The following is a 16,035-nucleotide window of genomic DNA, read 5'->3' as shown; positions in this document are numbered from 1 at the left end:
GAAGCATCAGTGTATGACATGTTTGCAAAGTGCCTTTACTGTGCAGCAACCAAAATGCCCCTTCTGTTGTGCCCTAGGGAGCCGATTACCACACTTCTAATTGTCGCGCGAGCTTAGCCTTGACGCCCAGTCGCCCACAAAATTCCGATTGACCTCGTGTCGCACTGATGCCCCTCATTTGTGTGAGGGTTCGGACAGCATGAGTCCAGTCTGTGAGAGACCGCGCTTGTTGTCTTGAGTTCGCAATCCGAAGGCCCACACACAACTACATACTGTAAGTATGATTGTGTACCTCAAGCACGCATCTTGAAACATTGTTGCACATTAACGGAACTATGTATATGTATAACGTATGTATACACTGCTGAGACGAGCTTCTAATCAAAATGCCACAATGTGACAGCACAACTGAGAACCTCTGTTACTCCTTCAAATGCCTTTTTTGCTTCTAGTCCTTAATTTAGGCCTATATAATGTCACCTTCGTCTCGAAAAAGACAAGTGTATTAAATTGTTCAAAACGTTATGGTTCAAAGCAAGCCATTTGCCGTCAGGGGCGATTATAAGTAGAGTAGCAGTAGTGCTATTATAATTTGGTTCTTTAAGAGTTAATGCATTTTGCTAGTGGAGTCAGTGAGGCGGAGCCACGCCCCCCACGCATTAACCTGCTCGGAGCTGCAAAGGTTCAGGAATGTGGAGCGCCGATTGGATCTCATGTATTCGCATATTACCCACCTAATAACGCGATTGGTCCAAGTAGGAAAATAGACGCGCCCATGATGGAGTAAGCGTTGTGATTGACAGTGAATGGACGAAATTCCATTTTTACGGGAACGGTGTCTGCACGGTGACTATTAAATTCGTGAAGTTTTCAGGACAGGTTTCAGGATACACATTGAAGAAAGCGTTTAAATTCGAGAAGAAAGCAAATGTCAATTCAGGTATCTACAGACCAATGAACCAACGCCACATTCAATTTCACATATCCTCTCATTTTATTTCAACCTTTCATGACATAATTTTCAGTTTCAATACCTCAGTATGATTTTTTTCCGAAGGCAGTGCATAGAAAAAGTTGTATTTTCAGGTTTACAATGGCTGGCAGAATACAATGGCTGTTTATTTCCCAGTAAGTGGTGCCGCTTACCGCTCGCTGCGGGGACGCTCCTGTGCGAACAGCCCGCAAGCAGGCAGGCAGCCGGGAAAATGCTGCCCGCTAGCGCGGAAGTGTACATGTGATAGGGGGCGGAGTTTATGTTCACCGGCGGTGCGTCTCAGTACTCTACAAATGTACCCTCCTTTCCTCCACTGGTCTCCTTCACCTATCTGGAAGAAGAAGGGAGAAAAGTGTAGGAAAGGAATATATATATATATATGTATTTCAAACCCCTGGTAGTTTGAACCTATAGGCACATGTCAATGTGGCCTTCAGTATAATTTGTTGGCCCAAACATTTGGAGTACAGGCCAAATGAAGAAACATGTATTTGCCCCAAACATTATGGAACACACTGTATATAAAAACATTAGGTAACAACTCATTGTAAATGAATAAATAATTCCAACAGCAAATATAACACAAGATTGATTAATTTCTAGATTCAATGTCTATGATTTCTATGAATTACTGCAGTGTTTATCTTGCCCTCCCAACAATTTTAGAGATGCTAGCATTGCATGTGCTTCTATTGTACATTGTTGACATAAAAACAGTCTCACAAAATAGTTGTGATTATCCCTTATATATATATATAATTTTTTATTTTCCAAAGGAACCACACTTAAACAAAGGATTGTGTGTGATTTGCTCAACACTAATACAGAACTGATTCAGTGTGGTCCTGGAAATTCTAAAGGTTGTTTGAAGCGTCTAATTTGTACATCCTGATGGAGCTAATGATGACGAAATGTGTTTTTCTTGTTGTCCGAGGCTGAGTGAAAGACTTGACACTCAGGAAATCTGCTTATAGTGGTGCATCACCATGTATGGTAATTTAGGTAATTTAAAAACAGGAAGAAAAAATAAAATACTCTTGTGTTTCCTTCAGTACGGCATATACTCCAGGACTGGCAAGGGATGTACAATACATGTTCGTAAAAAATACCTACATAATTTTCAAAGAAGTGTCTCTAGTCCATTTCTGTCACTTGAGATGGGGAAAATGAGTTAATCTTCCCTTACAAGCCTCGCCTCATTGGTAAGCCTTGTGCAATACCATACTGCCATTAGAGGAGGTAAGCTTTTCCTAGAGCCTTTCTTTACATTACTGAACAACAGGATGTTTTGTAGGAGTAAATTGCGTGTGGATTATTGCTGAAAGAGATGGACGATGTGGAAGGGGGTGTTGGTGTATTAGTGTGACTCCACGTCTCCCTGCTCTGGTGCCGCTGTGACTGAGAGTCCCAGAGGCGTTCCTGCTTTCTCTCAGACAGAAGATTACAGTCCCTCAGTAGATATTTAAAAGAAAAATAAATAGCCAAGCCAAGGCAGGAAGGAGGGAGAACAGCTCCGAACTCCCACTTTTATAAAAGGTGGGAAAAATAAGACTCAGTTTAATCTGGAATCCTGCACACAATGGCCAAATAAAAAAAGTACATTAATCTTTCCAGAGGTTCCAAGTTAACTTCTCCTCATAACATCTTACAAAACAGGCAGGCCAGCTCATAGTTTCTTAAGCACTGTTGAAATGGCTTCCAAGTCAGACCAAAATGTATAATTTTGGAGTTAAAGTATGAATCACTTTCTTTCCAGGAGGATTCTTAAGGAGTTATATTATTGATGCTCTTACAAAGCTGGAACTGAATGGTGGTGAAATTCCACCCAGGGCAGGCCGCTGCAGAGGGCAGAGTGTCCAGCTCGCCTCAGAGAGTGAGAGGTGAGAGAGAGCCATAAAGACACAGGAATAATACCGGCCCAAATCCCACAAGCCTTTGAGAGCGGCCATATATCCAGAGATCCGGAGGCTGCTGGTCGACCCGAGGAGGGAGTGCAGCCTCCGCTCACACGCACATGCACACACGTGCACAAGCACACAGAGACTCATACACACACATCCTCACACACAGTACACTAACTCATGTACACTTATGCACCGATAAACACAAAAACACACTCATGTGTACTTTTATAAGCTCAGCTCATTCTCAAAAATCCCCATGAATGCATATGTACAAACATACATGCATACACACACATCAACTTCACACACACGCAAATACACTCAGAAGCATGTGTGCTTACCATTGCAGTCCATTCACACTGTATCCATTCCCAACATTTTATTCCCATTAAACCAACATGCATAGTTTCCAAAACAGCACTGCTGTCCAATACAGTACCTGCCAAGGAGCTGTTTCTCCAATTAGCAAAATTAATTCTATACATTTTTTTTTTTGAATACATTTTTTTTTTGTACCCGCAGTAATGCATTGATTATCTCTATTTTTTACAGAATCAAATCAACCTGTTAGAATGACAAGCTGGCCCCCAGGATGCAGGGTGTGAGTGTGAGATCTTTTTCTGATTGTTCTTGTGAATGGGACAATGTTTTTCTGAGACTGTAGGTAACTGCCAGTGAGCTAACTGCCTTAAAAAAAGACGTTAAAGAGTTTAAAGTGTGTAAAGAATGCCAACATCAACCACAAAAATGATATGCCTTGAGCCAAAACAATCTGCCGCTCACTAACAGAGGGTGTGGACGCTTCAAACCTGCGCTGTCCCACCCTCCCACTTAACACTCAGTTTGAACCCAAAAGGCGCCTACGGAATTCTCTGTCTTACATAAACTTCAGGCCTGAATGACTAAAAAGGAACAGCATTACATACTAGCTCTACTAACACACTAACTAACAAAGTAAACAAAGCTGAAAGTTGGTATAAAGTCGGTCTTCTTGATCATAGAAGCTGCGTAGAAAAGATACAGCACTTTAAACTTATCGTGTTCTTGGTGTCATTTGAAAAAAGTCTTATGCTCATGTCTTTACAAATGAAGAAACTGTTACAGTATTTGGCTGTTATGCTCACCCTGCCTTATAAGTTGTAACAAATCAATTGCAGAAACAATAGGTCACTTACACTCCAAAAAGTTATTCTATGTGTAATACTCAAGTATTTTCTAAATGACATGGTTAATGCAAGGTCATTCCCTGTTTCCGTCTGTCCTTCTGCACTGTCTGTGTGTTTGCTGTCTGTCTGTCCACGTGTCTGTCTGTAACATGACATCAGCAACAGACATTTCAAACAATTTTTGTTTGTTTTGTTATCCTGCAAAAACAGTTTTAAACTCTACTAACAGAGAACAGGAGGGTGGCAAGGGAGAGGGCAGGATCAGGGGACACCAAAAACAACTCAAGGGGCAGGGGAAGCAAAGTTTTGTGTAGTATAATAATAAAAACACAACAATTGTATTCATGGCTAATTGACAGCTTGAATAAAGGTTTACTTTCTTGTGTTGCTCAATCCATAGTTTGAGCCCAAAGGGCAGAACGACAAATTATATTGACTCGTTACTTTGGAATTTGGCTGTTTAATAGTCTTAGGTTATGTAAAGCGTGAGCATTCTGGCATTTCAGAATGATTTCCTTCTCAAGAGCTTGCTTTGCCTCACATTTGCATAGGGACGTGCTGTCTATGAGCTTGCTTGCTTGTTTTCTCTTGTGCTTCTCTGTATTTGTGTGTGTGAGTGTGTATGTGTCTGTCTGTCTCAATTCTAAGGTGTTCTTACCCTGGTGTAAAATCCATGGTCCAACCATGCTGAGCGGGGAGCTGGTCTGAACTGATCAACCAGTTACCAGCTGTTTCAAAACCGAGCTTAAGCTGTTTTTTCAACAGGGTATGTCACTCTTGCATTTATCTATCTGAAGCGATACACAAGTATATCTTTTTTCAAGTATAAATTATTCAAATTAACAATGAAAAATCTAGACATATTTAAAATGCTCACTTTCTGTCTATGAAATATACTCCTCCCACGCAGGTGTGTACATGTTAAAACAACAACCAGACGCTAGACATATGCAATGTCTTAAGAAACACATAAATTACCAAAAATACAAACCATCTGGCTTTGTTGTGCTATTTCTGAACTTGCACATACACACACACACACACAGTTGCAGTATAAAGACTTTCCTGTGTCTTCTTGGCCTCATTCTAGTGCGCAGGCTCTCCCATCCCACCAGACGTGCCCCTGTCCATTAACCACAGTCAGGGCCAACTCTGAGACTCCAGGCCCAGGCTCTGGGGCCTAGTTCACCCACTGCTGCTGCTCTAGATTCCACATACACATGGAGGTTTTAAATGCCGTTCTCTCAACCTGGCCACGGCTTTGTGTGGTTCACTTGTCTGTTTTAATGAAAATTGATCATTCTAATATGAACACATTGTGAATTCTCAGTTCACTCAACACAGGTTTTCTTCCAGTCTCCATCACAGACAACAGGAGAGAGGAGTGTATAAAGTTCCACCCCATTCTGCAGAAATTCTCAGGGCTTGACATTGTGATTAAATGCTGGAATTTGGCTGAAAGACGCACACGCTTCATTATTTTTCAGATGTGAAATAAGAGGAAATTTTTTGTCACGAGCGCTTTGGAAATAAATCTAACAAATGGTAGTTTTTTTTCTTATCAGAGAGTAAAAGTCAAAACGGGGGAGGAGGATGGAATTCCTCCCCCAGTGATTAACCGAGTTATGATTCCACGTGTTTGTCATATTTACCGCTTTCTGTGAAAAGACTGAGGTAAATCCTATTGGCTGGCTGTTGCCAGTGTCTCCAGGGGGCCATTTTGTATGGCTTTTAATTGAAACAAGTCAACAGGGATCTCCCAGAAGTGCATGTAAAATGATGGAGATGAGCAATGGCGGTAATAATAATTTGGGGTTCTCACGCACTTCTCTGTTGAACATTATTAACAGCTGGCTCTCGGGGGCAGAGGAAGGGGGTGTGTGGAGGGGGGATGGAGGGATCTGGGGGAGGGCAGTGAACCACTCATGCTGTCAGAGAGAGGGTCAAGTATCTGGGGTCAGGAATACCTGCAGAAATCAGTTGAAAAAATGCAAGCTACTTTCTTCCATTGTGGTAGGCTCTGTCAGTGCTTGAACATAGCCAATGAGAGCCAGGCTTGATTGTCGGGTTATGCACAACCCAAACCCCCCCACCCCCCTCGGTAGTGGGATGTTCATTAGAGCTGGAGTCTGTTTATCTGGCATCGGTCTGGCTGTTTTCATGGCCCCTCCGGTCTGCCCGATACGGGTCTGCGGAGGAACAGCATGTCATCGGGTGGCTGAGGCTCTGAGAGAGAGAGGCCTGACAGATCTTCCCATCCCCGCCCACGTATGCTGCTGGAAACGACTGCAGATAACGCTCTCTGGGACAGATAGCCGTCCTCGGGGGGAACTGCAGGAGGGACTGTTGGCTGCCACTGAGGCAGATATCTCCCTCGACTTATATAATTAGAGAGTACTTCCCTAGTACACACTTAATTGAGTGAACTTCTACTTCCATGCTACACACTTACCTGAGCGCACTTTGCTTCCTTACCCAAGTGTACTTGAATAACATGCACCTTCTGCTTCATCACTACATACTTGCCCAAGCACACTTCTACTTCCACACTACACATTTACCCAAGTGCACTTTTCTTCCACAATGCACACAATAGACTGACCTTCGAACATTAGCCACTAGAACTTCTTTATATTTTGTGGAATCCATTCTTCCTTCCACTCGCACAATATTTCCTGTGCCCCCAGCTGCCACACAACCCCCAAGCATAATGGATCTACCTTCATGCTTAACAATTGGCAAGGTATTCTTCTCTATAAAGGCTTCACCTTTTTTTCTCCAAAAGATACCAAATTTGGTTTCGTCAGTCCAAAGCACATTGTTCCAAAAGGCTTCAGGTTTCTCAATTCTTTTGCATACTTCAGGCACTTAATTTTGTGTTGAAGTTGTAGGAAAAGGCTTCTTTCTGGCAACTCTGCTGTGTAGGTCTTTGTTGTTTAAAGTATGTTGTATTGCTATCCTGTGAACAGCTAGACCTCTTCCTGCTACTCTCTTTTGCAGCTCTTTTGCAGTGATGTGTGGGTTCTTCTGAGCATTTCTCACCAGGTCTCAGGCCATTCTATCTGAACATTTTCTTACTCGTCCAGACTGTGCCTTGACTTCAACTGTTCAATGTATCTTCCATTTTCTACTTTCAATGTTTATGACAGTGGAAATAGGCAGTTTGAAACATTGAGAGTTTTTGTAGCCTTTTCCTTCTTTGTGGAAATTAACCATCTTCATTCTGACATCCTTGGACAACTGCTCAGAGGAACCCATGGTAGTTAACATCAGACAGAATAGCCACTGCAGTTGTATACTTTAGAAGTCATGGAGTTACTTCAGAATAAAAAGTTCAGCCCTGAAATTATTTTCACCTGACTCATTGAAGCCCTAACAAGTAAATCACCTGAGTTAGTAAGCATCTTTTTTTTTCAAGTTACAAAGGTAATAGGATTCCCAAACCTTTGCACAGGGCCCTTTTTTATTTTTTATCATTTATAAACAGTAAAAATGAAAATAAAAAGCAATCTTGAGAAATGAGAAAGGTCTCATTTAACTCAAAGATTGTCAAAGGCTTTTTGACCAGGGGTGCCCAAATTTTTGCATACAACTGTATGTATTACTGTGTAGTTGAGGGAGTGTTTGTGCATGCACATGCATGTATTATTGTGTGTGTGCATATGTGTGTTTGTGCATGTCTATGCGTGTGTGTATGTCTGTGTGCCTGGCCTCTGGAACATGTTTCTTTCATTACTTGCCTCTGGCCGTCTGTCTCCACCCAGGGAAAGCAGTGTGATTTAAGCCATGCTGGCTGTGTGGGGTCAGCCCTGTGACCCCCTCCATCTCCTGTAGAATTTACTCAGGGGTGGGGGGAGGGAGAGGAGGGCTGCACTCGCCCCCTCCCTGAAGAGTCACACAAACCTCCAACCAAGACACAGGCTTTGGCCTTGTCCATACTTTCATGTGTAAAAAAACATATGACAAACAATATGACACAGAGATTTGATTCAATTCAATTTTATTTGTCACAAAGATACATTACAGAGTAACAGAAGGGAAATACTAGCCCTAAGCCGAAGATAGCAGCCATTGGTGAATCAGGGACAGATTGCGTCACTCTCTATCTCACACGCTTATTACTGCACAGATTCTGGCTCCAAATTATACAATATGGCAGGGCCGGTAAACTTGACTTCCTGGGCTTCAAAGCACTTTTCACAAGCTCACGGACAATCAGTGAGTGACATAACAGGCACTTGGTCCGTATTTGTCTACAGTCTATGGCTGGGACACAACAGCCATTACTGAAACTTGGAAGCTTTACATTACACATTATATTCCAATCATTTGGCAGACACTATACAGTAGTACGTAGCTCAGGATTACAGTGGGCTGTGTCCCCTAAGCTTAGAGAGGACAGTGGAGGACAGTCTTAGAGATATTGCATTGTTACATTAAAAAGAGGCATGAGGCCCCCATTAGGGTGAAGATATTAGGGTGAAAACACAGTCACAAATCCTCTTGCAGTTCAGAGCAACCCCCCACCATTCCTTTTCTTCTTGTATTTATTTTTTTGCAAACGGCACTCAGCTTTCAGCCTAATGCATCTCCCATTCACTTATTTCCTGGTGGCGTTTACTCGTTTTTCTTGTTTTTCTTTTTCAGCCCCGTCTGTTTGCCCTAGGAGAGGGGGATCCTGGCCGGTTCATTCGTCAGCAGCACCCTGTGAGTGTGTGTGTGTGTGTGTGTTTGGGGGGAGGGGGCTGAGGGCTGTAATTAATGGAAAGGACTCCATGACAGCAGACTGTGTTTCCAGGAAATAAACAATTAATCTTCATTTTCCACTGTTTGTGTAACAGTGAGGGAAGGGGGATGGAGCGGGGTGATGATGATGGAGCAGGGGGGCGCTGAGGAGTGAAGTGGTGCCCGGCTCACCCAACCCCCCGCTGGGGCTCCAAGAGCAATCAACAACCCCTCCTCCCCCCTGCCCTATGCCCCGATAACACCGTCATCCTGACCTTAACAAGTTGGTACACCTCCAAGCATTTGTAACGCACCACCCAAAATCCTCCGTCCTTCACAAAGTGCCCCTCGAGGTCTTGTTACCATGGGTTTGGTTCTTGGCTTTCTACTCAACTTTAATGTCAAGTCCTAACTGAACACAATTGAATGCGATGAGCTTGTTATAGCCTCACATTATCACGATGCGTGGATGAGCCCTTTGTAATCCATATGAAAAAGCAGTATGCTGAATTCACTTACAGTCTGCTTTTCTAACGAGGCAAGCAGAACAACATGTTTAATAGAATGCTCTTCATATGATACTTGTTGTCATAGATCAATTTAAATATCATAATTAAACACAAAATGAAGAAAGAAATTGGCATAACTATAAACCATAATTACATCTTTTAACTCTACAATACATTAGACATGTTTCATTCATTCCTTTCAAACAGGCCACTGAGTATATTTTAAATAGCAGTGATTGGATAAACACACTTTATCATTCATTAAGCAGTATAACAAAATCCCAGCAAGAGCCAGCCCAAGAGTAGCATTTAATATCATTAAAGGTCCCATATTGTACATCTTTCCAGTGTTTTGTTTGGTTTTACATACCAAAAATAATCTCTTTACAATCTCCAGTGCCTCTCATGATAAAGGTAGAATAGGTAAGATTTTGTGTTAAAACATTGTTACAAGACCATTGTAAATCCTTTCCTATCATTGAAAAAGGCTCACTGACATGTTGACTCACCCTCTGCCTGTGTTTATAGTCCTTAAAATATAAATGTAATATAATATAATAATAATAATAATAATAATAATAATAATAATAATATAAATGCCATTTGGCTATCATAATTCAAAGAGGGAAAGGCCTGAGTGCTATTGAGATGGTTGTATTTCCGGCAGGTTCTCCCATCTCTGCAGAGGACTTCCAAAGCTCTGTTTGAGTGACCGTTGGGTTCTTGGTGACCTCCCTGCCCAAGGCCCTTCTTGCCCCGTTCTCCAGAGAGTTCCTTGGACTTCATGACTTGGTTTCTGTCCTGACATGCAGTGTGAATTGTGGGACCCCATATACATAGATGTGCGCCTTTCTAAACTATGTTCAGTCAATTCAATTTGCCACTTGTGGACATTCAAGTTCTGGACACATCTCAAGGATAATTAAAGCAAACTTGATTTGGAGTGCCACAGCAAAGGGTCTGAATAATTATGTAAATTTGAAAAAATGTCAAAAACATGTTTTCACTGTGTTATTTTGGGTTATTGAGTATAGACTGATGGGCAAAAATGGCTATTGTATCAATTTTAAATGAAATCTGCAACACGATACAGTGTGCAAAAAGTGAAAGGGTCTGACGCCACTGTATTTGTATATATTGTTATTGTCATTAGTGTTCTCAGCCTGACCACGGCTTTAGAGCTGGAAGCGCGGGGTCGTACTGTAAAGAAACCGCAGTATCCCCATCTCTTATCGTCTCCACTGTGGTCAGGATTATTGACGCCGACACCGGTGGAAAAACACATCCTATGCCATGAAACTGCCCACACGCGGAAATCGATTTGTTTGCCTCTGGCTTGGCACAGCCGCTGATAACATCGTGAATGAAAGTCCCGGAGGCAGAGGTCGAGAGAGCGAAGAATAGACCCGCAGCAGCTTCTCCGCTCGGCCCCCTCCCCACTCACCTCTCAGATGGTTTTTAGGTTCCCAGGCACCACTTTCCCCTGCGTTTCACTCAGGCTGCAGCGCAGTCCTGGGACCTTCAGTGGGGTAAATCTCATTGCCATTCAGTCACAGCTGAATTCATTCACTGAAAAATCTCTGAAGAGCATTGTGGGTATTGGGTCATTTCATTAACTGAATTTCAGTTTATTTCCTCAACTGCCTGAACTGAAATTGGAAATGACTCCAACATTGCCACATGGATAATAATAATAGTAATAGTAATAGTAATAGTAACAGTAATAGTAATAGTAATAGTAACAGTAATAGTAATAGTAATAATAATAATAATAATAATAATAATAATAATAATAATATTTCATTCATCATGCAGAGTTGATCTCAAAGTACTTTAGAGAAGGCAACAATAAAACAATCAAAGTACAAAACAGTGCAGTAATATAAAAAATCACAGGATGACCATAAAACAGTGCATCAAAATATAAATACAGGACAACAGTAATTTGTATCATGCAATCTATAATGATACAGATGCAGGCCACTGTTTTGAATGTCGCTTTGGATAAAAGCGTCTGCTAAATCAAATGTAATAAACTTGGATAAGCACACTGATAAAAATGGGTTTTAAGCCTGGCTTTGAATATAATAATGTAATATCAAGAATGATTGTGCCAGATGTAGGTGATCGGGTAGAATGTTCCAAAGGCTTGGTGCAATGGAGCAAAAGATGATGCATCAGTCCACACCTGCTTAGATTCAGCAGTTTGGCATGAGAAGGGTACAGGTTGGTACAGCAGCTTAGCTTCAGCAGTTTGGCATGAGAAGGGTACAGGTTGGTACGGCAGCTTAGCTTCAGCAGTTTGGCATGAGAAGGGTACAGGTTGGTACAGCAGCTTAGCTTCAGCAGTTTGGCATGAGAAGGGTACAGGTTGGTACGGCAGCTTAGCTTCAGCAGTTTGGCATGAGAAGGGTACAGGTTGGTACAGCAGCTTAGCTTCAGCAGTTTGGCATGAGAAGGGTACAGGTTGGTACAGTTGCTTAGCTTCAGCAGTTTGGCATGATAAGGGTACAGGGTGGTGTGGCTGCTTAGCTTCAGCAGTTTGACATGAGAAGGATGGTATGTCCCCCAATATGAGCTGCCAGTTGATGGAGCGCAGATTCAGTTCTCTTCTCAGACCCGCTGCACCACACTACCACCGTGGTGACAGGTGTCATGTGTGGGAATGCATATGCTCAGACAAAACATGGGAGGACAATGTGACAATGTAAAGTCACTTGTTGGGTCACCAGGTGTGACAAGCTTAACCTGGATGAAGACGATCACTCAGTAGCATTAAGGTCCAGGCACACCAAGCTGGTGTCAAAGAACTAGTGGCCAAGGCCAACGGTCAAAATGCTTTGTGTCAAAAAAACGTTGACTTGTGTCACGTTGCTTCATGTTGCTGGTATAAATTGAGCTGGAACACACTGCAAAGACTACAGCTGACAGTTGACAGTAATGTTTGGCATCAATAGCTAGGAGTCCACCCTCATGATATAGGCCATATCATGCCAGAGGAATGTGCTCCACACTGTTATGGAACCACCAGAACCGCTCACAGTTGTAACACTGGTGTGTCTCCAACTTTTCCTCCACAAATTCCTGATAATATACGAGTAAAAAGATGGACACCCAAGCTTATTCATTCATATCTGGCAGGAATCTTTCTGTGAGCTCAGAAAAGAAATATGCTATTATTAAAGGGTAATGATTCCCTGGAGATAGTGTCTGACATTCCCATCACATAGTGCCCAGTCCACTGACCTTCCCCTCCCAGTGAACTTCACAATGACTCTGCCTGACTCAGAGTGGACAACTAGGCCCCTGACCGAAAGCCATCAATTCGGCTAGGGTCCTGGTAGAGCTATCCTCTTGCCGTTCTGAGCATTTACTACTGTGCACCTCAAACTCTCATCCTCTTGTCTGTTGTCTCCACGGATACCGGCTCCTCTCACGCACGCTTTTGGCTCTCTACATACAGTTGATGTTTAGACTTGCATCAGTGAGGGACGAATATCTTAGACCTGCAAGGAAGGAAGTGAACGAGGGGAAACAAAGGAAGAGTGAGGGGAAGTGGCTTTGCAGACGCGGGGGGGGGGGTCGCCTCGCCTGCTCGCGGTTCCTGATTACGGTGGAGTCAGTGAGGGTCTGGCGCCAGCAAGGGTGGGGGTGCAAGGGGGGTGAACTGCGGAGCTGGGAAGTCAGCCACCCCCCCCAAGAAAAGATTAGTGACTCTCGCGAACACGGAGCAGCCGGGCCGCCATAAATGTTTTTTTCTTTCTTTTTTTTTATGGACTGCCGCCTGTTGTTTCTGATCCCATAAAAATGGAGGACGCAGAACACAGATTACTCCCATATGGGCTGACTACAGTATGAAGCTGCAGAGCTGTGTAGCTCTACAGAGGTGTTTTTTATGCACAATGTTTTGAGAAATGAGGGCAGAAACATGAACAGCAAATATACCGATATGTTTGCTACCTTTCATATGCTGTGCATTTAAATGTTTGGCAGTGTGCAAATCCAAGAAGCAAACACTGTTGTGTTAAACTGCTGTTGGCTCGTTAGCGGAAGGAGCCATTCGTAATAAAGTTGCTCAAGCTGGCATACATGAGGCAGGCACCAGAACATGCACATTGTTAGCTATGTTGAGAAAGAGTGGGCAGGGGGGTTTGGGTAGCCAAAGTCCAAGGGACCGTGTCCAGAACCTCCATTTCAATCCCACCCCACCCCCACGCTGTGCAGACAATCCCCACACTTTTAACTAACAGAGAATTAAAACATACTGTAGTTACCCTCCTTGGCACCACTGATTATGACCATGACTGCACTGTGGTCTAGTCTGGTATGCCTGCAGCCATACCATTATGCACCCTGTCCCTGACAAATGGCTGAAACTAAGCGGGTGTGGGCTTGGTTAGTACTTGGATGGAAGACCTCCTGAGAACATTAAGGTGCTGCTGGAAGTGGTGTTGGTGGGCCAGTAGGGGCCGGTCTTCTCTCTGGTAAAATTATCCTGACTATTGTCCTGACTAAATGTGGTTATTAAAGATCTCATGACACTCAACGCAAAGAGTAGGGGGTTCTCTGGTATCCTGGCTAAATTCCCAGCCCGGCTCTTTTAACCTGCCAGTGTCATCCATATTTTGGGATTATATATTACAGGACCCATATCAACACGCTAACAATATTCAATTTGTATAAAGTTTAGATTCAGTTATAGGGTGCATTTATGGAAACCGGAAATGTATATTTTACTGTGGCTTTTATATCTTTGTTGTTTGGTAAGTTCTGTAGCTAAGTGAGAGCACCTCTGACTCTAGAGAAAGCACTGCTGTTCCCATGGTTCATTAGGACAGGGAAGAAATTATACATTTTAGAAAAACACAAGCCTTATAAAGCTTTAAGGCTCCATAGGGATCCGAGCAGAGCGCAGCGCTGGGAAGCCTGAGAGATGGTGTGTCTCTGTTCAGAAATGCGTTCCATCTCATGTCAGATTAGGGACAGAGTCGCCTCCTAAAATAACAGTTTTTAAAATAACAACAATCTGCAAAGGAACACAGATGGATTAGAGTGCATGTACGTCAGTGAATATGTGTGTGTGTGCGTGTATACACATGCTTGTATGTCCTGTATGTGTAACAGGCATACAAGCATCACAAAGTTTATACATTGTATGTATGTACTTCTGCTTATGTGTTTACACGTGTACCTATGTGTGTAAATGCATGCGAGTGCATGTACAGTGGGCTCTGGAATTATTGACACCCTTAATAAAAAGAGAAAAAAGGCTGCATAGTAAACAACATGGATAATAATTATATGGGAAGACTGTATACTTTTATTTCAATGCATTTATTCTCATGTCTCAATGTTTTTTATTTAGTAATCAATTTGTGTGTGTGTGTTTATGTGTGAGTGTGTCAATCAGTGATATGCCAGGCCACTCAGACAGGCATGTGTATATGTGTATATGTATGTGTGTGTATGCGTGTGTGTGTGTGTGTTTATGTGTGAGTGTCAGTCAGTGATACACCAAGCCACTCAGACAGGCATGTGTATATGTGTGTGTGTATGTATGTGTGCGTGTGTGTGTGCGTGCATGCGTGTGTGTGTGTTTATGTGTGTGTGTCAGTCAGTGATACGCCAGGCCACTCAGACAGGCATGTCCTGTGTGCTGTGGAGCTCTGGGAATGTCTCCACAAGTAAGGAAAGCTGCAGACCGGTTATTTGTTTTTGTCTGTTTTGTGCACTTAGGGCTAAGGGTAGGGCATATCTGCGCTGGGCTGTGCTCGCGTGCCTGCCGGCGGGTCGATGCCGCCTTCATCTGCGTCAGTCTCCACGCTGACGGCATCTAATCTCCGCCACAGGGTGGTAGGAACCGGGGACCCGTGGGGGCTGAGAGGGGCTGGCAGGAGTGAAGAGAAAAATCAGCAGCAGAGACTTTAAACAGGAAGAGTGCGGCGTCAGCGCAGGCTGGAGATAAGAACATGGAGCCTGGCTACCATTACCCATGATGCACCATGGTTCCGGCTCTAACACCGAGCACTCACGCGCTCTCATTTAAACCCTGCCGAAAAAAACAGCTCAAGCGAGGTTTTGAAACAGCAGGCAGCTGGTTGACCAGTTCAGACCAGCTCCCAACCTCAACATGGTTTGACCAGCTCAAGCTATGTTCTGAAACAGATGGTAGCTGGTTGACCATAAGTGCTATAAAAATAAGATTAATATTATTATTACATAAGATGGAACTGAATGTATGTGATCTGTTAAGCCCATATCCCTCACCCGATATGGTTAAAATCAAGCCCCTCCAAAAAGTTAAGAAATTCCTCCTGTGTCACTTATGCCATATCTGAAGGACAATAATAAACTTTACCGCCGAGACGGTGCTATTGGGAATCCCAAAGGTGAAAGGTGACAGAGATGAGAAGGGAAGGGTGAGCTCAGATGGACTCGGAACAGGAAAGAATTAGCAACATCTCCAAAACACTGACTGGGCACCCTGTGAAACTGACCTGAAAACAGCCTTTCAAAAGAGATCCCCCCCAACACCTGCCAATCTAGAACCAGCAATGCTGACAATCTGAAACACCTACATAGGAAGCAGCTTGTGGAAGAAGAGTACGTGTTTGTCTGCACTCTCCGGGGTTGATCGCAGAGACTGGAGCTGCTGGAGACAGGAGTGCTGGGAAAAAGGGAAATAAACTATTACAATAAACAAAAAGTATTCTCCTCACTCACCAAAAGTGCTCATG

The sequence above is a fragment of the Conger conger genome, chromosome 6, assembly GCF_963514075.1.
Source record: "Conger conger chromosome 6, fConCon1.1, whole genome shotgun sequence".
Taxonomy (NCBI): domain Eukaryota; kingdom Metazoa; phylum Chordata; class Actinopteri; order Anguilliformes; family Congridae; genus Conger; species Conger conger.
The sequence above is the reverse complement of the archived record's forward strand: the minus strand, read 5'-3'. Positions refer to the sequence as shown.